We start from the raw sequence: 24,562 nt of genomic DNA on the forward strand, positions 1-24,562 counted from the left end.
AGCCTAGGACTTGCCGATCAGAAGGTCGGCGGTTTGAGTCCCCGTGACGGGGTGAGCTCCCGTTGCTCGGTCCCTGCTCCTGCCAACCTAGCAGTTCGAAAGCACATCAAAGTGCCAGAAGTGGCTTGATCATGCTGGCCACATGACCCGGAAGCTGTACGCCGGCTCCCTCGGCCAATAAAGCGAGATGAGCGCCGCAACCCCAGAGTTGGTCACGACTGTACCTAATGGTCAGGGGTCCCTTTACCTTTACCGACTCTGGGGTTGCAGCGCTCATCTCGCTTTATTGGCCAAGGGAGCCGGCGTACAGCTTCCGAGTCATGTGACCAGCATGACTAAGCTGCTTCTGGCGAACCAGAGCAGCACACGGAAACGCCATTTACCTTCCCACCGGAGCGGTACCTATTTATCTACTTGCACTTTGACGTGCTTTTGAACTGCTAGGTTAGCAGGAGCAGGGACCAAGCAATGGGAGCTCACCCCGTCACGGGGATTCAAACCGCCGACCTTCTGATCGGCAAGTCCTAGGCTCTGTGGTTTAACCCACAGCACCACCCGCGTCCCTATATATGCAAGCAAATCAAAGAGATGGAGGGAACTCAAAGGACATCCAGACCAACTGGCTGCTGATATAAGAAATGCACCATGACAACATTCCTGCTAGGTGGCCATCTGCCTCTGCAAATAAAATTAAGCAGCATCAGCATCATGCCTCCTCTTAAAAGCATCTAAGAAAAGGCAGTCTACTTCCTTCCGAGGCAGCCTGTTACACTGCTGAACAGCTTGTACTGTCAGGAAGTTATTCCTAATGTTAAGTCAAAGTCCCATTTCTTGTTATTTGAACCCATTGGCTCAGATCCTACCCTGTGGAGCAACACAGAAGAACTTTGCAACAGCCCTTTGGCTAATGCAATAACAACAATGGATCATTCAGCAATTAGGTCACTATTTACCTGAAGTGACTGATAAACATAATTGGAAATCAGGTTCTTTATGAAGGATGAGATCACCAGCATACTTTTCAGCTGGTCCTTAGAGTTTACACATTGCCCAATTGCTCCCCCCCCCCGGGGGGGGGGGGAGTTAGTTTTCAACCTTGATGAGGCTTCATGTCACAGCAAATAAAGAAGTCTGAGAGAGAGAGAGAGAGAGAGAGAGCTCCCATTGGTGTTTATTGGAGAGAGAAAGGGATTAAAGACCTCTCTGCATGTGTCACAAGTACATACAGGAGTAAGCTATAGGGAGTTCAAAATGGGAAAACTTTTCAGATTTCAGCAGGGGACATGCAAAGAGATTTTAGCAGATGAGGCAAATTCTGCAAGTATCCCACCAGGAGCCATTACAGAAGCAGCACACTCACCTCCCAGACAATTTGCTGTCTGAGATGAAACAGCAAATGGTGTGTTGTTGCCCCTCATCCTCCCATTAAGGTGCTTAAGTATTCAAAGCTGAGCAAGGTATTGTTGGCAGATGAGGCAGAAAATCCCACAAATGCCTCTCCCCTTGGAGACACCCAAAATCAGCTGTCAGAGGTGGCCACCTCACTCTTCCTAAAACCGGTTTTGCTGTGAAAGGGAATTGCCTTTTATCAGATGACTCCTGCAATAGTTCTTCATTGTAGCCAAATTATGATTTTCCATCTAAAATTAGGTTTCTAATCTGCTAGGCCAAAAGTGGAATTATGTCGTGAGGTTTCCTCCTGGTAACCACTCGGTCTCTGAGCCCCTGCCCCCTCATAGTGCCTGCTTGGTCATGAGATGGTAAGAGCAGTTACCTTGAGAACTACGTAGAGCAGGGGTGCCCAAACTTTTTCCAAAGAGGGCCAGATTATATGCAGTGAAAATGTGTGAGGGCCAGCCAAAGTTCTTGAGCTTTTCTTAGGATTTAAGTTGTTGAGCTTTTTTGACAATTGAAGTTATTGAGCCTTTTTTAGGATTTTACTTCAGGACATTTACTACCATGGAGGCCAGATTAAATTGACCAGCAGGTCAGATTAGGTCCCAGAAATGGACTTTGGATGTGTCTGACAGAGAGCAATTGGGAAGAATCCCTCTCTTTCTCATTTCCTCCTTCAGCTCTTGATGAATTTCAAGGCTCAGACTAATTCTGCTGGATCCAACAGGGGAAAGTGTGGGAAAGCAAAGTGGGGAGTGAAATTAAGTCTTCACAGCTTTATCATACCTAATCTTACTTGATTGCTTTAGGAGCCTGAAATATTTTCTGTATGATTGTAATACATACAATTGCACCATTTGGAAAAGTTAGGACATTTGGGGTACAATACTAAAGAAACTTATCTGAAAACAAGCCCCATTGAACACAATGGGAATCACTTCCAAATAATCATGCAAGTCCCACTGAACTTACTTCTAAGGAGATATGTAAAAGATTGTACTGTAAAGCATCAATGTATCTATTAAATCAATAGTCACAAGTATACCAAAAGTTAAATACGGTGCTCTGAGCTGCTTCTCCCTAAGGTACCTAAAGATGTTTGACTCCCAGTACGTTTCCGAGCACAATTCAGAGTGTTGGTCTGACCTTTAAAGCCCTAAACGGCCTCAGTCCAACATACCTGAAGGAGCATCTCCACCCCCATCGTTCTGCCCGGACACTGAGCTCCAGTGCCAAGGGCCTTCTGGCAGTTCCCTCACTGCGAGAAGCCAAGTTACAGGGAACCAAGCAGAGGGCCTTCTCGGTAGTGGCACCCACCCTGTGGAACACCCTCCCACCAGATGTCAAAGAGAAAAACAACTACCTGACATTCAGAAGACATCTGAAGGCAGCTCTGTTTAGGGAAGCGTTTAATGTTTAATAGATTATTGTATTTCAATATTCTGTTGGAAACCGCCCAGAGTGGTTGGGAAAACCCAGCCAGATGGGTGGGGTATAAATAATAAATTATATTATTATTATTCTTCAACTTGAAAAAATGGAAGCAAAAATGGGGTGGGAGGGACTGAGAAGAGAAACCACAGACACTTGTTTGCAAATGGAAACACTTATTATTTGAGTTTAGAAACAGTATGCAAATGTCAGCATTTTCACAAATAAATTCATATATCTAGGTGGGGGAGTCATCATATAACCTTGGCTATAATGCAATTAACAAAATCTGGATATTCAATTGCACTTTATAATAAGAGATTAAGGTTGTTTCATCATTTGACATGGTACCATAGAAACTGGCTGCTGATAGGCAAAATTAGCCATTTGCATTTATTTACCCAGCTGGATTCCGGTAAATGACACATTCCTGGAAATAATAGCATTATTACAATAATAAGTAACTAATGAATTCATAGGCCTTCATTTGGAGTGAAGGGGAAGGAAAGTGATCTCTTTATTGAACTGAAATATTTCAAGTCCTGACCCAGCTGCCTTGCGACAACAATGTGGAGGTTACTCTCTGTTGCCATTTTTACTGTAGGAACATAGAGAACCATAGAAAGTCAGATCACGGTTCTACCTAGCTCAGTATTGTTCACTCTGATTGGCAGAAACTCTCCAGGGTTTCAGGCAGGAAACATTCCCAGCCGAACCTGGAGATGCTGGAGCTAAACCTGGGACCTTCTCTATGAAAAGCAGGTTCTTTGCTGCTGAGCCACGGCCCTTCGGCATCTCCTTTGCTTTGCCATATCCAGCTGCGCCTTTAGGGCTAACTTTGCCATTTCCAGCACTGCTTGATGTCTCAGTGCTGCTCAGCAACCCTTCAAAACTTCAGCCTTGGAAAAATAAGAGGGCTGATTATCTGTCTTGATGAGGGGGTGGAAATAGAGGCTGCCGTTTTGAATAGGAAGTCCATTAAGGTCAAATAATAAGGCTTGTCTCCTAATTAAATCAGGCCTGCGTAGGAGGCCATTTGTTAAAGGCCGTAAACTACTTGCAACCTCACTGGACCTGCCTTAATGGTAAATGAAGAAAATGAATGATAAATCTAACTGAAAAAGAAAGACAAGATCAGTGTTGCCCTCCCTCAATTACATTAGTTCCTTGAGGAACATTTTTTTTTAACCCACTCAGGAAAGAACATGCATTTACTCCTAATGTTTTGTTTCCTCCTTCCTCCTAATCTGAGATATTTGAGAGGCTTCCTAGGAGGCCCAGCATTTTATTCTGAAACGCTTCTCTCTTTCCTTACATAAGAACCTACTGGATCAGGCCATGGTCCTTCTAGTCCAGTATCCTGTCCTCATAGCGGTCAAACAGTTGCCCCAATGGGAAGACTGCAAGCAGGATTCAAGCACAAGAACCCTCTCCCCTCCTTCAGTTTCCAGCAATTGGTATACAGAAGCATTACTGCCTCCAGCTATGGAGGCAGGGAATAGCCATCGGTATTAGAGAGGGAGAAGAGCAACGGTTTTGAATGCAGAAGGTCCCAATTTCAATCCCTGGTATCTCCAGGTAGGTGTGCTGGGCCCGGGGGTAACCCGAGCAATGCGGTCCAGGTCCAGTCCTGAATCCAAGGGTTCCATGAGGAGTCAGTCCGCCAGGGCCAAGGCAGGTTCTGGCAAACAGCAATGTTGTTCCCGCAACCTGGGGCGGGGTCGACAGCCTTTTATATTTGTCGGGCTAACAGCTGGTCCTGATCCCCCAGTGACTCATCTCCCTGTCTCACCCAAAGGCAAGCACTCCTCCTGCGAGTACTCAGGTCTCTCCTTCTCTCAGACCTTAGTCTCTGCAGCTTGGGAGATGTCGGTGGGTTACTAGACCGAGAGGCCGCCTCAGCCTCTCCTGACCCAAGTGGTAGTGGAGCAGCTGTAAGTGATGGCCCAGCTGAAGGCAACAAGGCAATCCCCGCATCTGGAGCCAGGGCAGGCTCAGGCCTCTGACTCGGCCCAGCTGGTGCTTGTTGCGGGGGAACCTGTGCAGACCGGGGCTCTTCAGAATCAGGCCCCAGACTTGGTCCAGATGCTCCCTGAGGCAAAGGATCCAGTGCGGACTGAGACTCCTCTAGTTCCAAGTCTGAGTCCCAGGCTATCACAGTAGGGCTGAGAAAGGCCTGAAACCCCGAAAAACCACCCACATCAGTGTACTGTGCTATATGTACCAATGGTCTGGTGTGGTATAAGGCAACTTCCTGTTTCCATGTACTCCTGGTTGCTTCTGAGTAGTGTTGCCAGTCTTGAAAAGCTCTGTCTTCTCCCCAAGGGTTTGGCCTAACATAACAGGGTGCCCGGAAAAAACCAGGAAGTCAGATTGATTTCAGCAACATCCCTCTCGTTTGTGTTATTCAATGTCGTGCAATTGATTTCAGCAATAAAATCGACAGTGCCACGTTTCAGCTCATTTCCAATCCAATCAGGTTTCTTCTGGGGCATGAGCCAGAGCTTTACATAGCGTCAGAGAAAGCCAGTGTTCCCTTATCTCACAGCCCCAACACTCAGAGGTCTTCTCTGTTGACCTGCAGTGCTCTTAGAGAAGTCAACCAACAGGTCCCTTCTTCCTAGGCATTCTAAATATATATATGCTGAATGGCAGAAAGCCAGAGTTATGAAAGACAGAAGTGCACCTAATTGCAAGGTTACCAAGTGTCATCAAGCTCATGTAATGTTCAAGTGGCTGCCAGCTTCCTGGTGCCTGTCAATTGTCTACACTGAATCTCATATGCTGAGGTGAGCAGTGGAGTGGCCTGGGGTTTCAGGGGTGACTCTTCTATTTAATAAAGAAAATGTTTGTACCAGGCAGAAGTAGAAAATGCAGTAGCAGCACAAAGCATCCTCCATGAGTTAAATGGCAACTGGAGGATAAGGCTAGCAGTAGCTACTGGCCAGGATGACCATGATCTGCCTCCGTTGTCAGTTCCTGGGACATGTGCTGTTGAACTCAAGTCCTCCTAGTGGAATTCCCAGAGTCAATCAGTTGACCACTGTCAGAACAGGATACTGGACCAGACAGGCCTTTAGCATGGTCCAATAGGGCTCTTCTTATATTTTTATGAGCCATAAGAGATACTATGTACAAAGTGATGGGTGGTGTCAGGTTCAATGAATTCCAGTCCTCCCCCCCTCTATGGCAGACAGCCAAAGAAGTAGACAAGGAAGCTCTTACCAAGTCTATATTCAATATTCACAGTGAGAGGCCTCTATACACTGCCTCTTAGTTTAATGGCATTGCTCCAACTGAGCTTCTCCCCCTTCCCTTCCTAGCAACAGCAGTTCCCCTTATGGTGAAGTCTCTCAGTTCTTTCCTCTTCCACTTTCAATGCATCCCGGGTTCTGGAAGAAGGGGGGCTAGAAATTCTCTCCAGTGATAACGTGTCAGCTGGCTGCTCTGTCTCTGTCTCCCCCTTCACTTCTCCCAACTCTTCTGTTCGCCTGTCTCTGAGCTGTGACCTTCCTCAAACCACTGCTGTAACCCAATACTGCCTTCCTCTTCTCTAGAAGGTTCAGGAGGAGGGGGCGGTCTCCACCATTCCTCCTCAGTCTCATCCCCCTCAGTCCAGTCCCTGACAGATGGGGGGAATTTTGGGTAATCCAAGCATGTCCATAGGGTGTACTAGGCCTAAAGCATACACATGCTTCAGGACTCCAACATGGTTAGGGCATGGTCACCAGTATTCCTTCATTGCAACAGGTATGGTGGTCAGTGGCCATAGAAAACAGGGCTCCTGCACCTTTAACAGTTGTGTAGAAGAAGGTATTTCAGCAGATGTAGCTGAACATGCAAACTACATTTGCTGAAATAAGGGTGGCAACTTTGCAATGCTAGAATGTTTGCATAGAATCTGGATGTGCTATTATACGTATAAATACATACAACGTTAGAAAATATTACTCTAAATTAAATAGAAATGCAATGCATTTTTACCAGTGTGGAAGACCAGGTGATCTGTGTGCCTGCCAAGTCCACTTCTGCAGGTTCTGCTACCTATTGATGGATAAGCAAGACCCGTGCCTTTCCTTCTTACAGCTCTTTACATTTAAACCGAGCTTGGGCCAGACAGAGGATTTCAAATAGAGGATTCCTTCAAACAGATGATTGTCGCTTGTGGAGTCAGATACACAGCAGCTCTGGCTTAATTGCCCTCTTCTGCATAACTGTTGGAAGAGCCCTGTCTCCTCTGGCAACTGGATGTCACCAGGCAAGCAAGGCAAGATCCAGCAGTGCTTGAGGTTACTTGTGGCCTGGGCCAATGTAAGATCCCGCTCTGCAAGTCTAGCAGGTTCTGGTGGTAAGATAGCAGTGAATGGCAAATGTCATTCATAAAATGGATTACGAGGCAAGCTGTGACCAGAGTATGCCACCCAAAACAGGAAGACTGCAACAGCTATAAAGCTGTTATACTATGCGTATATTTATTTGAAAGTCCCATTGAAGTCAGTGTGATCTTCTTAAAATCATATAAGCTTTGGGGATGTGCCAGCCCAGTACATTTTGCCACCTGAATTAGAGCTTGAATGATGTGCCAGTTCCCATCTTCATCTACCTGCTCTTCATGGTGAACCAGATTGTTTCACCCTGCTGCATGACTGGGCCGGCCCTAGATTGGGTTGCAAGCAATCTAAATCTTCAACTCCATATTGAACAGTTTGTATAATTAAAATAAAGTACCTAGATAACAGACAACCCCATGATTATCCTGGGATCTCGGTAAGCCTCTTGACAGCAGTGGATCACCTGGTATGGCTGAATCATAGCAATAGCCTTCTCTCAGCAGCATCACTGCTACTTGCTTGGAGACAGTGGTGAGATCAGAGCTTCACTGGTGCACCGGAGGAGCCAAACCAGCCTTCTACTGGTACACCCACATGGCCTCAACCTCCCTGCCATCATACCCCTTTCTGCTGCCAGGAGATTATAGCTATTCTCTGCTCCATTGTATGAACCAATTCTGCCTCTTGACGATGACCTAGTTAACTTGATGCAGTAGTGTACTGAGTGGTTTGGCTTTGCAAAATAATAAAAAAGTGACAATTGTGAAAGGCAAGCTTTGCCAACCTGGTGTTATCCAGATGTCCAACACCACAACTCCAGATGTTTGGAACCTGAAGTCCTCCAGATGTTTAGGACCACAACTTCCATCAGTCCCAGCCAACACTGCAAGGGCTGTTGGGAGTTGTCCTCCTAAACCTCTGGAGGGCCCCACGTTGGTGAAGTCTGATGTACAGTGAGACTTCTTTTTAAAAAAAGCCTATAATCCTTTTGTAAATATGCACAATGTTGCGTTGGGAGGAGGAAGTTTCTGCTCTGCTAAATGAGAAAAAATGCTTTTTGATTTCTGGAAACCAGCAGAGTGAGAGTGCTCAATTTCTTTCATCATCCTGGCTTTGTGTGCTCTCTCCACATCTGTCTCTGTAAGCATCCCATTTCAGTGTAAGAACTCAACTGAAATGTCTCTCAGCTCCCTCCCTGGGTTCCTGCTTAAGCCGCCTGTCCATATATAGGCAATTTTGGACTCTGTGCTTAGCGCTTGCATACAAATACCTCCTTGCCATCCTCCAGCAAACGTGTTCCGTCATGATCTTCCCCAAATCTCGGTGAGAAAGCAACACAGTGCCAAGGTGCATGTACATGCAAGAAAGGAATGTAATAAATTACAAAGTTCCGAAGGGGAGGGGGGAGGAAGCACCAAAGAAGAAAAGAAAAGGGCAATATGTTCACCACCACCCATAGGAGTACACAGATTGCCAAAGGGCAAAATCTTTCAAAACCAAGTGTGTGCTTTGCAGTGTGTGCTTTGCAATCAGTGCCATGACATGGGAAAATGAGTAACATGCTTTCTTGGTCATTAAAGAGACTGCAGTGAAACGCTGTGAACTGGCATTGAGGTCTAACTCTCATTAACACGTACTTCGCTCTGTTGGAAAGCAAAGGCGATTGCAGTTATTGTGGTGCTGACCTTTCACCTCCCTGGTCTGCACAGTTAAAAGCTCCCCAGGCCTGGAATTCTATCACTCCAAAATCATAATTAGGACTGTTAGTCATTGCAAGGGGGTTCTAAGATTTGTACTACCAATCAGCTGCATGGCTTGAGCGCTGTGTAATAGGCAAGAGGAGGAAAAGAAGAGAGAAAGCAATCAGGATTTATTTTCATTTAGATCAAGCCTGCCCAACATGGTACTAAGCCATTGATGGTGTCCAAAGGACCCTTAGTAAACCGCTTGCTCATTATGCATGACCAGAATGGGATGATACGATCTGAAGGCACATGAAGGCACCATCTGTAAGCTGGACTGGGCTTGGTGGGGGGGTCCCTTGGATTACATGGTAGCAGAAATGCAGCCTGGGTAGCTCAGTTGGTTAGAACCTGCTGCTGACAATGCCAAGGTTGCAGGTTTGATTCCTGTATGGGACAGCTGCATTGCAGGGTTGGACTAGATGTTCCTCAGGGTCCCTTCCAACTCTACGATTCTATTAAACAGAAGGGGGAAACCCACATGTGTTGTCAAGCACCTGGGAAGCTTCAATACAGGTGGTGGACCATGATGGCTCGATGAATCATAAGTAGGGATGGGTGAATCTGCCAGCGTTAGTTTCTAACTGTTCCAGTCGTATGTTCAGTTTACCCTATTTCCACATCAGTCTGCATCGGAGCGGGGCGACCTCTTGCCTCTGTGGACCACCGCCTCTCAGTCAGCACCTGGGAATTTTCAGTCTTACCTCTTGCCATAGGAGGCTCAACCCCGCATCTGAGAAGTCTCAAAGATGCGATTTGCTCACATTTACTCATAGCATAGTAATTACACATTACAACTCCATTGACTGGATGGAGGATGTTGCTTGCATAATGTAGTTCTCATTGCATTCCAATTATTTTGTGCAACATGACATTTATCTGTGTGGTAAATCTCTCTGATCCTCCTAGCCCATATTTTAAGCAGCTGGCAAAGAAGATATTACATGCCATTCTTGTACATTAGTTAACGTCCCAAGATCTATTGAATCCATCGGGGCGATTCTGTGCCTGCCTAGCTATCTGATCATGCTGGGCAGTATGGGGAGGGATATGGAAAGATATCCCCCTTCCCACAGCTCAAACCTGGGTGTCCACTTCGACTAGGTGTAAGGAGCAATAATTCTGCATCATACACTTTCTAACATTTAATCAAAGAGATTACTCATTGGTCTTTCCACCACATGCATAAAATACAATTTCGCTCTTACACAAATATATTTGTAATATATATTAACTCTCATATTAGTAATGACATTGTAAATAAGTGGTGCATGCAATGGGTGGGTGTGGGCTGTAGCTGAAGTGGCGGAGTACATGATTTGCATGCAAAAATTCCTGGGTGCAATCTCTGGCCTCCCCCCAGAGGTAGGGCTGAGAACGAGTCGCTGCTACTAATTGTAGATGATGCTATGCAAAAATGGACCAATGGTCTGACTCATTATAAGGGAACCTGTTCAGTTCCTACAGTGAGCATACATGCGTAGGCGTTAGTCTTAAAGCTGTGCCGCACAGATGCTTATGCCAGCACTCACTTCCAATGTGTTATCTATCTATTTATTTATTTGAGCAACTTACATGACACTTAACTACAATAGCCTCAAAGATACAGCGCAAGAATGATAAATCAGTTAAAACTATAAAATCAATTAAAATTGATTTTTTAATTTTTTTAAAAAAAGGTTTTCAGGAGTTGCCAGATGTTCAGCAGGGATGGGGCTTGTCTGCCCACAACTGGAAAGGAAGTTCTGTAAAACTGGAGCCCATAATACTAGATGCATGGCTCCTGGTGGATACGAACATCTGCACTATGGGGGATCACAAACAGTGACTCCTCTAAAGACCACAGTGACCGGGCAAGGTTTAAATGGTACTTGAAATTATTTGATTCAGAATGTTTAATTGGCTTTTAATTTGGAATGTATAATTTGATTTATTATTTGGGTTATGATTTATGATTTGGTATGAATTGATATGTTATTAACTGGACCATTATTAATGGGTAATTAATTAAAAAAATGGTACTTGAGGTATCCTGGGCCAAATTGTTCAGGGTCTTGAAAATTAATACAAGAACCTTGAAAAGTATAACATTTATTGCAACAAACTACCACACACACCACAGCCACCAACATTCATATAAGTGGTACCTCGGGTTAAGTACTTAATTCATTCCGGAGGTCTGTTCTTAACCTGAAACTGTTCTTGACCTGAAGCACCACTTTAGCTAAGTGCTGCCGCTGCACCACCGCTGCATGATTTCTGTTCTCATCCTGAAGCAAAGTTCTTAACCCGAGGTATTATTTCTGGGTTAGCGGAGTCCGTAACCTGAAGCGTCTGTAACCCGAGGTACCACTGTACACCTCAAAATTTTGTTGCAGACCTCACTGGTAGTGCAATTGTGGTGAAGTCATCACTTGATGTTGTAGCCATCCAATTTTGAACTTGCTTGTGAAAAGAGAGCCAGAAAGCTTTGTGAAAAGAGCAAGATTCTTTCCTTTCTCCGTGAAAAGCTGCTTCCCATGTATGAGGAGATAATGAGCATCCATAAAATTTTTTATCTTTCCTCCAAAGAATAATACAAATTCATTAGTGGATTAAGGCTAATATATATGCTTGTGAATCACACCCATGGAGTCCCTAACCTTGTCGCATGTTATCACATCTGTCGTCTGCTTGGTGAAACATTTTAATTACTCTCAAAATAGCAGGATCACATTTCCTCAAGTAACACATTAGCTTCACTGTTTTTTTTTTTGCAAAAGGAAGAGGAGAGAGAGAGAGATTGAGACATTTATATCAATTTCATTATACCAATGAAAGAAACAATTGCAGTAAGGCACAGATTTATCACCGGGAGCTCTCAGGATAAACAGCAGAAGCAGCTTTTTTTTAAAAAAAAATGCCAGCAATTATCACGTGTGACGGCAGAAATACAGGATTTAGGAAATGCTTCAGGCAGAAACATGAAATTACCAGGCTCCATCTTCACATGCCACCAGGTATATCAGTCGACTCCTTGCTGGGTGGAAGATGATTCCTCATGTGTCTTGTTATTCTTTGTGCATGCTCTGAGGCCTCCAGCAGGGAGAAGGGTGATGTCTGTATCTCCACCCTTGAAGCAGAAGCCATGGCCTGACACTGTGCTGTATGTGGGGCTTCTCATGCACTTGACCCAGAAGCTGCAGTGAGTGTGGAATGTACTGCAGTACAGTTGCTGACAGAATTGAGACCCTGACAACATATAACACCTGTGCTCAGAGGCCTGCACTGGTTGCTAATCTGCCACCAAACCAAGTCTAAGGTGTTACTATTAATATATAAAGTTTCTATCCAAATGTGATTTGGGTTTAAAATGCAGTGTAAGGAGTCACTACGGGAGTATATTGTATTTAATAAAATGGGGTATCAGAGTTTTTAGGGGACTAACCAAGTTGGGATAGTTGGGATAGCAGGCTTGTTGGTTTTTGAATGTCTTATGTAGATTTTTTTCAATTTCGTGGTTCTGTATGGGACAATGACAATGAAGATTATCGTATCATATCTTATCGTAAAGCCCTTGATGCAGAGCTTTCCAAACTTTTCATGTTGGTGACATACTTTTTAGACACGCATCATTTCATGACAACACAGTAATTCAGTTTTACTAGTAAACCGGAGGTTAAACTAACCCCTTTCCAGCCCTGGGAGAAGCACGTGCAACACATCTACAGTAGACCTTAGGTGCTGCCCTCTTGGGACTGTGGAATCCAGGGCATGACCAAGCACTTGACAAACTGCAATCCAGGGCTGGTGGTATGAATTCATCTTAAGAAGAGTCATCAGATGTAATGTATGGGTGAGAGACTAAGGCATTTTTGGAGCAGTGGGATGCTCAGACTTCAGATTCTTCACATAGCTCTCTGTGGGAGGTAAGTGCAAATTCCTCTTTTGCACATTACACTTAAAGTCTCAAAAGAGAGTCATTCACACAACCCGTTCCTCTCCCCTTTCATGTGTGAAGCTAACTGTGTGTGTGTGGAGCTAACCTTGGGCTAGCTGCCTTGGCATTCTGAGGGATTAGAAAAGAGTTTTGAGCATGCCTGAGCCAACAGATGAATAAAATAACCCACTGAATTCTTTTGTACCCCACATATGCCCAACTGGAAGCTTCAAGTGTATATATGTATGTATGTATATGTATATATATATATATATATATGGAGAGGGGGACTTGTAGACTTAGTGGTTACCAGGAGAAGACCTCAAGGGCACCACTGCACCGAAGGGCACCACACTGGCAACTCCTGGCTTAAGGCATAAAAAATAGTAATTGGGGTGATGGCTCTCTATCTGGCACACAGCTGATTAAATTCCATATAGTGGCATATCACCCAGCTCACTGAAAATTGCCTAGTCTAATCTGATCGATAAACATCCACATTCTGCTATGCAGATGCCTGTTACGTTTTCTTAGCATGAATAAGCACCAAATAACATTTCTGGCCTCTGGAATTCAAGAACCCTTTTTAGTCTTTGTTTACACTAACGCCGCCTCTGCCGACTTTCAAGAATTGTGCACTATTGACAAAGGTTTGTTGTTGTTTAATTACGAGGTAGATTATTCCCATGTTTAGATGATTACTGTGCATCTTGACACAAATGTTATTCCCCAAACTGCCAAACATAAATTGGCTTTGATTCCTTTCACTTAATCTTATTAGCACTGCGTTGTAAGCCTCTTGTCTTGCAACATTATATTTGATCACCTAGAGGATTTGATCACTTTAGCTTCATCTAATGAACCTTGGTTTGGGAAAGGGGGTATTAATTCCACTCAATCTTGAAAATCGGGGGGGGGGGGGAATGACGACTGCCCACAAATGCTAAAATGCATCAGAGGAATATACCAATTCACTGTTCTGAAACAGATACCTGTATTTGCAGTAAATTTCATATTGAGCATTTGGAAATGTAAGGTTTTTTAAATATATATATATATATATTAGCTTTTACAAATTAATATTAACATTCACAATCATAGATTTTTAAAAAAACTCAAATAAACAAGATTCTTCCGAATCTTTAGACTGCGCTCCTTCCTCCATGGGTTCTTTGTTTGACCTTTTCTACTGCATATCATACATCACTCCAATTTTCCAGTTATCCATTATATCCAAAATCTTTGTTACATTACAGGAGCTCTAATGTTTACAGTGGTCCTCTGAATATAATATAAATTTTTCCCATTCTTTATTAAAATTTTGGTCTTCCTGATTTCTGATTTCCCCGGTCATTCTTGCCATTTCTGCATAGTCCGGAAATTTATTCTGCCAATCCACTCTGGAAGGGACCTTGTTGTCTTTCCAGTTCTGGGCTACCAGCATCCTGTTGGCTGTCATTGCATACATGAATACTAAGTTGTAATCCATCCCTGATCATTGCACTAATACAGTCTTGGGGAATCTATTTCAGACCGAGCACCACATTCGCTTCTGGGAAACCTTTGGGGAGGGGCACATGCTAATGGCGAGCTGAGCCAGGGGCAAATGTGGGCTGAGCAACAGATGTAAATTTACCTTTCTACCCTGGGATACTTTCAACACACCTTCATGTACCTGCCTCTATCCACAAGCCAGGAAAGCAAGAAGTATTATCACAATCCAGCTCAAAACATGCTAGCCTGGTAGGGGGTGTGGTTGGAGAAGGGTGGGCATGGACATCCATATTCAGTGTTCCTCAGCTCTGCAGTAATATATCTATAGTGAGGGGCTGCAATATACACCACAATTGAACCCTCTCCCTGTTTGGTCCTTCAAGATCACACTCCACATTGTGAAAACACCACACCAGACAAGAGATGCATTAAAATATATGTATCATCATCAGCATTACCTGCAAAATAGCTCAGTCAGTAGAGCATAAGACTCTTAACCTTGGGGTTGTAAGTTCTTGCCCCACATTGGGCTAAAGATTTCTCCATTGCAGGGGGTTGGACTAGATCAGTGTTCCCCAACCTTGAGTCTCCAGCTGATTTTGGACTACAACTCCCATCTTCCCTAGCTAGCCCTAGGGTCAGAGATGATGGGAATTGTAGTTCAAAAACAGCTGGAGACAGGAAGCACTGGTCCCATCCAACTCTGCACTTCTATGATTCTATGGTTTTAGTGTGCATTGCTCCTAATGTATACGTTTTCGTATTAAGATTATAATAGTCAGTATAATACTTTTAGCAAGTGATTTCTCCTAATATCACGCCATTTTATGCATACATTCTTCTGATACTTTTTCGTAAGCACGATTTGGTTGGAGAACTGCACTGAAAAATTCAGAATTTCAAAGGACAGCTGTGTTTCAGTTTGTGATTGGTTCGAGAAGTATGAATTAGGTAAGTTCTGATTAGAATGTGAACTGAACTGACTTTCTCCCACATCCCTAGGGCTGTATCAGAAGAATTTATATCCCTAGATCCTTCCCCAGCAGCCTGGACAAGACATCCACTGGCTGCCCATGGATAGGGAGATCTCCAAGGTTTTCTATTGCCTTGCCCCCTCCTCTCATCCCAAGGACCATAGGAATGCACTCAAAAAGAAAAATTAAATGTTGCTACATTAAAATATGGATATTTTATCTAATAGAGGTGAAAGGCAGAATGAAATGTCAGGGACAGGATTTAGACTTGTCAGAGTCAATCTAGGTCTCTCTTGATATATCCTCTGGAGACTTTTAAATTATTGCTAAGAAAGAGCTATTTCTTTTTCATTTGTAGAGAACTGCAAATCAGTAGAGAATAGATGACATCCTTTGCAGATGAAGAAGAAGGGAATCTCTGACACTTTCTTTCGTTCTCACTTCATGCATTTAAATATTACATATTACCAGCTCCAAAAGCAATTGCCTCATAAAACTGTAATCTTCCAGTTCAACCCTTTAAAAATACATAGTTCGCCTTGTATAATCACAGTGTTCTATAATAGCATCAAATGCAGCATATTAGTCAAGTAGGCTACTGATCTCTTTCTCTCCCTTCCTACGTATATCGGCAGGAAGGTAGCCATATTACACATCACATAAGCACATGTGCCGAGGTGTGTATAGATAGATTTGAGCTGAAGAGCTCCCTTCATTTCTCTGCATTGCACAGAGAAAGTCGAGGCAGTTGCAATCCCAAGGGTGTGCAATAACCTCTAGCTGCATGCAGAAAAAGGCAGTCAATGAAATCCTTAAATAGGCTGCAAGTATTTACAGTATTTGATGGAGAGATGAGTTTGTGTGTGTGTGTGTGTGTGCATGTATGTGAAGAAATAGCCGGCTTTCATTTACAGTGGTACCTCGGGTTAAGTACTTAATTCGTTCCGGAGGTCCGCACTTAACCTGAAACTGTTCTTAACCTGAAGCACCACTTTAGTTAATGGGGCCTCCTGCTGCCGCCGCACCACTGGAGCCCGATTTCTGTTCTTATCCTGAAGCAAAGTTCTTAACCTGAAGCACTATTTCTAGGTTAGCGGAGTGTGTAACCTGAAGCGTATGTAACCTGAAGCATATGTAACCCAAGGTACCACTGTACCTGGAATGCAGTCGACTAGACAAAGGTTAGATTCGCACTCATTACTCCTCTTATGCCTCTGGGTCTGCCCACTTTATCCTCTGATCACATCCAGTTTTGCCTCTGGACCCACCTGCATCTGGTAGGTGGCCCTCAGAATGTTGCCCATGAGAGAAGGTGGCCATCAAGCTGAGAACATTTCCCCATTCTTACTATACATCAGCGACCTAGTTTGATGGTAATTCCCTTGAACACCTTCTACCACAAAGTACCCAGGTACATAGCTTTGTGAAAAGCATGATGGATCTCCAACAGAGAATCTTCAGCACTCTTCCCCAACTCCAGTTCCCAGGGTTCTTTGGGTGACCACTTGGCTTATCCTGATATAAAACCAATATAAAGTTTTAGACTTGCACATGCCTTTTATGTTTATGCTACAGCATTTTCACAAACCAGCCTTCATGCAAATAGATAGAGACAATGCATACATTTGCAGAGAGGCTGATTTCCAAGGATGGGAACCAAAATCCCATCTACTCTTCTGGCAAGAGAGGCCCCTGTGGAATATGGCTGTTGGCCCTCTAGCAACAAACAGTTTCCCCCAGCATCAGCCCTTCAGTGCAAGGTTAAGCCTGGGAAATCTTCTTTGGCTTGGGGTGTTGCTAGGTACTTAAAAGATTTAGTACACAAGACAGACAAATTTGCATAACTTTTGCATATGCTAATGTGCATGTACAGACGCAGAGGTGAAGACCACATGTCACAGAAGTCAAGCCATCTGATTTCCCAACCAAATCTCTCTGGGTAAATCCTTCGATGAATTTGCAGCCCAGCCCAAATGGGTTCCTATTTGGTTCGTTTACCCAAGTTAATCTCCCTACAGATCCTTTTTAAATCAGATTCAGTTCTCTTTCGGTCATCTCAATTCATTACACCCCAAACAATGTCTAGATAGATTAAATCAATGTTTCCCCCAAAGTAATATGCAGTGGAGCAACCACAAGCCTCAATTTAATTTTCCCCAAATTAATTGCCTACCCAGAAACATTTGTGGCCTGCATCTTGTGAGCCCCCTGCAGAGCCAGGGAAGTCTTCACTGGCTCCTGGTTCTCACCTTCCATTTGAGCCAAGCATTGCCAAGCCTCAAGTGCATCCCCAGGCATGAGACCTGCAAACTTCAGGAAAAACATCCTTATTGATTATTTTGCAGAGATGCTTTTGCTCTTCTCTGCCCAGGTCCTCGTGGAGGACTCTTGATCCACGTAATATAAACCTCATGTGCTTATGGAATGACAGATATGTGTGAGAGGCAAGACAAACATACCGAGAGTACACCATGATTAGATCCCTGAGTCATCCAAAACTCTTGCCTGAAAGTAGCACGATTGTGTTGCTAATGAGCAGATGTCATTTAAAGGGAGCACAATTTGCAACTTGAATTAAAAAAGAAAATGTTCGCGCTATGCAATAGCTTTTGGACAATGGAGGAATGAATGCACCAACTGAATCGCATACATGATGAATCCCAGATCTCACAAGCATCGTTTTCAAATTCTGGAGATAAGTTTGCAGGTGGTTTGCAAAGCTTTTCATGCCTTGCATTAAAAAAAAAGAAAAAAGTTTGGCATTCCATATTACTGTTTTAAAGTCAGCCTTTGGTACAGTTTCCTGGCTTTCTTTATTGCAAATTTTGATGGAGAATTGTGCAATAAACTTTGCAGCGTGGTTGTAACTTCCTTTCTACTTAGCGCATTGATGATTTGCTGATCAGTACTTAGCAATCTGTTAAACCTGCTTTGCTGGATTTCATTTAATTTGCTTCTTTCACATAGCCATTCAAGGTGGTTATATTCACCTTCATTTGATACATTGAGTTGGCTTCCACTTTGATAAACAAGCAAACTAAATGAATTAAGGGAAGCTGAAGTGAATTAATCAAATGAATTCCAGCTTCACTGAACTATGTGAGTTAGAACAGATTACATTTTATGCTAACATTCAGAATCGTCAGAATTTATATTTAAAAATTCATTAAAAAGTAGCAAAGAGTTGTGCTTCCTTTTTAATTAATGGATTTTTCAACAGCCTTATCCACTTCAAGCTGTACTTTGGGCATGGTGGGCCAATTTTTTTGTTGATGCAATATGTTGCAGATTTATTAAATGGAGTTACACTGACTTACGCAAATGGAGACTAAAGAAAATATACTAGAATGTTCCAAATGACTACAAGTAGACAGTATTTTCAGAATCTATACTTAGATGCCTTGGGTTGTGTCCAAAGTTAGTCATCCTGAGAGTAGACCCATTGAAATTAATGGGCATTACTAATTTAACGTCCATTAATTTAAATGGGTCTACCCTACTCTCAGGGACTTAGGTGGTGCTGTGGTGTAAACTACTGAGCCTTGGGCTTGCCGATTGGAAGGTCGGCAGTTCGAATCCCCACGACAGGGTGAGCTCCTGTTGTTTGGTCCCAGCTCCTGCCAACCTAGCAGTTCGAAAGCACATCAAAGCGCAAGTAGATAAATAGGTACTGCTCCGGCGGGAAGGTAAACAGTGTTTCCGTGCACTGCTCTGGTTTCGCCAGAAGCAACTTAGTCATACTGGCCACATGACCCAGAAAAACAGTCTGCGGACAAATGTTGGCTCCCTCGGCCAGTAAAGCGAGATGAGCACCGCAACCCCAGAGTTGTTCATGACTGGACTTAACTGTCAGGAGTCCTTTACCTTACCTTTACCCTACTCTCAGTAGAATTTAGCTGGATCCAACCTCTTTGTCTGGAAAGCTCAGGTATAAGTTCTAACAAATAAACATCTGTGCCAGTCTCCCTTAGGGGAATATATGTGATGGATCATCTACTACAAGTATGGACAGTTTTATCCTAAAGTATCTCCCACTGTGTTTCATTAACTGTGTTGTGTTCTGATCCAGGTATACTATGCACTTTTTCTATACCAGTAAAAGAGATTGACTGATTGACAAAAGTATGGAGAAAGTTCCTCTCAACCCCAAAGTACAATGTGGGGTGAGCAAATACACCATTGGCATTGTGCCTGGGTTGCACAGAATGGTTGGCTGACAGGGGGTGATACAGTTTACTGGGATGGAGAAGGGCAAAGTGGTGGTGAGGAAAGCACAGTGCAAAAAGGAACCGGTCTGGCACTCCTTCACCTGCAATTGAACCACATTAACCTCACAGCTATCTTGCCCCTCACAACCACTCTCCCTCCCAGCAAGCTGCCAAGACTCAGGCAAAGGGAGGTCAGGCAAGCGCCATCACCATGCGCCACTGACTGCTACAACTCTGAAGTGGTGACAGAGGAAATAAATGACTTTTGCTTCTTCTGTGAAGAAGGGAGATGTGCCTGCTTCCCTGGAGGTCAGAATGCAAGCACAGAATATTCTCCACATTGGGGCAATTCCTCCCTTCATATAAGACCTGGACATTTATTTGGAATGTGCAGTGTTCCGGTGTCTCCCTTGTCACCCCTATCGTCATTCTTGTGGGCTCTGTATCCATGTGATAAATTTACCGCTTGTGGAACTGGGATGTTTCATGATTAATAGTTTCATTCTAAGCTCCTATAGCCAAAGTCTGACAATAATCACCAGTCTTGGACAATACTAAACAGACAGTTGCTCCGAACCCAATCCACCCATCTGGCATCTTAATACGTTTCAAGACTAGATAAAGAGGAACAATGCCTCACAGATTAAACTCTTTCAGGGTACCATGCAAAGCTCTTTGTCCTGCCTCTGATCTCCTGCTTACCATGGAAGATTCCATGTGACACAGGACTGGAAGTTGTCAGATTGGTGTGCAAGTTGGTGTGCCATTGCAAACCACATTCAACGCTGAACCTTGACCAACATGCTGGGGGAAGTGGACTGACAGGCCAAGGGAGCTGGACGTCAGTATGGGTGAAGCTCTTTTCTCACATCAGCTGTACAGTAATGGTGGAGGCCATCATTTGAGCTAGTTGTCTGAGCTGACCCTTTAGAGATGTCATGCTGCATAGCAGCTTCGAGCTAAATATGTGAGCTATAGGGCATTCAGAAGCTTCCACCAAAGGGAATGTATAATTAGCCAAGATGGATAGATAATGCATTGCTCTGTCTCCGGGGCTTGTGGTAGAGATCAGTGGAAGGAATTACTCAGGTGAAATTACTTAGTGGGTGAGGAAAAACTGGTGGAGTGGATGGAGCTAATGGTAGGGTATGCCTAATTACGACGACTCCCCAAACATTGACTTAATGTATAATTTTGTTGTCATTCTTGCTATTGTTTGGGAATCACCAGGTAAGCCTCGCCTTGCTTTCTTCTCTCCAGAAGTCAAGGGCAGCATTGTCCCCAGCGTACACTGCTGACCTGCTGTTGACAACCTGCCCTAAAATGAATAGTTATCTAGTCACTTTTCTCATTGTATGGTTTAAGAAAGCATGTCTGATGCTTCCTTGCTCGGCTTACATTTCAATTCATTCAAGGGAGGAGGGAAATTCTCCACTCCAACACATAAGATCCACAAAGTGGCTTACAACAAGATAATAAATGAGCAACAATGTAAAATCATATTATCATATTATTCATTACTACTATGGGGGAAATTGCAAGGACATCAACAGAATCTCTGTTCTGTCCTGATTGTCCAGTGCAAGGTATGGGTCAGGCACAGTATTGCTCCTTTACTAAGTACCTAGAGAGTAGAAGCTTGGTCAAAATAGGTTTCTCAGATGTGTGCATTTATTCATGAAAATAACTTAAAATGATGCTTTACATTAGGAAAATTACTTTGCAATGTTGAGTATATAAGGCATATGAAACTGCACACAAAACCTCAATTGAAATTTGCAGTGAAATGCTTTTGAATTTTCACGAGGACTTAAAAAAAACCCATACACTGAGATGGAAATGTGGGGACTGCGCTTAAGACTGAAACAATGACAAACAGAGAGAAACTAAAGTTGACAAATTCACCCATTTCTGCTTGGAGCCTGCTTAGTTTTTTCCATGGGACCTGCTGACAACTTAGTTGTCTTCTTACTCACACAGCCCCACCCACCATTTGCCCAGGTTTTTAGGGAGGCCTAAAGTAAACAGTGATATTTTATTTCCATTTCTGCTGCCTGTCTTATTTGTGCCTGCTATTAATCTTATGAAGCTGAATGATTTATTTTGTAGTAGGGTTTTGTTTTGTTTCTTTTCTTTTCTTTTTTTTTAAAAAAACATTGTTAATTGTGATATCTGATATTATCTGCCTACCTGGCACTACCAAGCAAAATACAAACTGCAACTACCGGGTGGAGGGTGGTGTTGGCACTGCATGCCAACCCCAAATAACAAGGTTGAATTAAGGGGTTGGGGCGCAGGATCTCCCATTCCCTGTCATCGCTATGTGAGACCTTCAGAGCGACCACTCAAGGAGCGCATTGCAGACTGCACTAACAGGATGATAATATGCCACAAATTAGGAAGCTTTGTGTAAACTAGCACTTGTTTCAAGCATTGGTTTAGCGCTCAGGGCAGAGGCAGGTTTTTCAGGCTTTGCTGTATTTTGAATCAAATAAACGATTTAATTAGGTTAGCTAAGGAACGAGATGGGGTAGTGGATTTGGCAAGTGAGCTAAGGCCCTTGAGGGCAGGAGCTGAGTACCATCACATACTGTTCATGCTGATTTGAACTTAGGGCACCCAGCACCACGCAGGCAGGATCAGACCTAAGGCAAATAAGGAGCTTTCTCTTGTATATGGTTAGCTGGTTTTTAATTTGATACCTTCTTCCAATATAGATACAATAAAAGGAAGTCCCCCTGCCCCGTGCACTACTGAAATGACATCAACCTGGGTTTGCTAGCTTACATCCATTTGTGTGACACTGTAAATATGTCTTGATCTGTAGTTGGTAAGGTGAGGGGATGCTCACAAAATTTGCAGATAACACCAAACTGGGAGGGAGGGACCTAATACTGCCGAAGACAGGGTTAGGATTCAATATGACCTGAATCCCAACTGTCATTCCACTGTCTGGAGAGGTCACTTCCTGCTTCACATGGAGAAACCATTTTCAATGGAGCCCAGCAATGGAAGCATGCAGCTGCATTGAGGCAGCACCGGATGTTGAAAATTTGCACCCCTAGGAGTTTTGTGTCTGAAGCAACTGCCTTTGTGCTCCCCATGCTGGCTTGTTGCTGTTGATAGCCCTTGTGGAAAGATAACTGCCCAGGTAGGAGAAGTGATTGACATTTTCCAATGTTACACTATTGATTATCGTCTTCCAAAGCAACTACTCTATTCTGAACTTAAAAATGGAAAGCGTAATGCTGGTGGTCAACAAAAGAAGTTTAAAGACTGTCTCAAGGCAAATCTTTAAAAATGTAGTATAAACACCAATAATTGGGAAACATTTGCCTGCGAGTGCTCCAACTGGAGAACAGCCTTTACCAAAGGTGTCATGGGCTTTGAAGACACTCAAACTCAGGACGAAAGGGAGAAACATGCTAATAGGAAGGCACGCTTGGCAAATCCACACCATGATCAACTACTGCCTGGAAACCAATGTCTCCACTGTGGAAGGACGTGTGGATCCAGAATTGGCCTCCACAGTCACTTACGGACTCATTGTTAAAACCGGGTTTATGGAAGACCATCTTACTCAGCTATGAGTGATCACCAAAGAAGAAAGAAAGAAGATTGATAGCCTTCTTCTCCTTGACTTTGTCCAACCTTCTTTTAAAGCCATGCAAGTTGGTAGCCATCACTGCCTCTGGTGGGAGACAGTTACCTAGTTTAACATACCGGTAGTTTAAAATGGTTTCCCTCCACACAGTGTTTGCCATATGGAATCCACACAGGTAGCCTTGGATTGGGGCTAATGTGTTTAGACATGGGGCCTCTATATACTGCCACTATTACCAAGGACAGTTTAAAAAAAGATAATAGAAAATGTATTCCTTGGTGCATTAGTATAATTTGGGCTATTCCACAGTGCAGCACTTTGTGCTTATTAAGAAATGAATTTCACCTGCCATCCTGCCCTCTCCCTCATTCTCTTTGTGGTCTTTCTCTTATTAAAGGGAATTTAATTTTTCCTTTCATTATCTTTATTTTCTTCCAGAGGATTAGAACGATTATAAATTCTCCTCAATGGGATGAACCAGAGCTACAAGCAATGACTGATTTCAAATTATTTCATTTTTGTGAGGCGAGGAATATACATTTTAAAAAGCCTCACCCAAAAAATGCATTCTAAATAAAGATGGTCAGTGATGTATGAGACTCAATACGGATTTCTTCGAGGAGATTAACAAGATTGATAATAAAATAACATTAAAGGGCATAAAGCATTGTACACTGAAATGAATAACAAAAGTCAAAAGCTTTGAGGGTAATTAGTACTTAATTAGAAATAGAGATGCTATCAGCATAATCGTCACAATTTTATTCATTAGGTTCTGCTACTTGCCTCCACATCACAGTGCCATGGCTGGGCTTTTTGAATATGCATTTACAGAACATAGATCATGGCTTACAGCAAGTGGTTGTTTGGATAAAAGCTATGCTTGAGTTTTGTTTTCCAAAACAAGTTGGCTACCAGTCGCTGTTTAATTGAATACTGGGAGGATCCGTGTACATTCCTATTAGTTGCTGTCACTGAGTAGAACAAGTTGTACATGGAAGCACCGACAGCAGCTGTTGCTAGATCTTGGGAAACCCGATCTTGGCAGATTCTTATGAACCTGCCCAAGTGCTAAGATCCTCAGGTGAGCACCTAACTCTTGTTCCCATCAACATCAGAGGCGCAGCTGGTGGTGTGACATGAGAGATCCTTTTCTGTGGTTGCTCCCATATTGCCGAATTCCCTCCCAAGAGAGGTTAGATTGGCTCTCTCTTTGCTACCTTTCCACTGGCAGGCAAAGACCTTCCCAATCATAGCAGGCCTTTGAAAACTAAGGTGCAGATGGTGCTGACCACTGTGCTGTTATCATGACAAGTGACATTTCAATGCTGGTTCCAAATGTCTTTTATTGTAGCTTATCTATTGCTTTCAATTCCATTACTTTGTATTTTATAGGGATGTTTTAAGTATGCTGTGAGCCCCTCTTTGTGTGCCTCCTCCACGTGAACTCCAGAGGGTGGCAAC

General features: G+C 43.4%; 2 long non-coding RNA genes across 2 annotated transcripts in view; both read left to right on the forward strand.

The window, feature by feature from the left end:
• The window catches only part of LOC310746269, a 467,056-nt gene that overhangs the window by 6,259 nt on the left and 436,235 nt on the right, over positions 1-24,562 (forward strand). The gene's annotated exons all lie outside the window — the stretch shown is intronic.
• On the forward strand, positions 362-23,692 carry LOC310746372. Its single transcript, XR_014540681.1, has 3 exons — positions 362-4,404; positions 10,579-10,766; positions 23,537-23,692. It is a non-coding gene; the product is annotated as an uncharacterized lncRNA (long non-coding RNA).

The sequence above is a fragment of the Podarcis filfolensis genome (assembly GCF_964270895.1).
Source record: "Podarcis filfolensis genome assembly, chromosome: 12".
NCBI lineage: Eukaryota > Metazoa > Chordata > Lepidosauria > Squamata > Lacertidae > Podarcis > Podarcis filfolensis.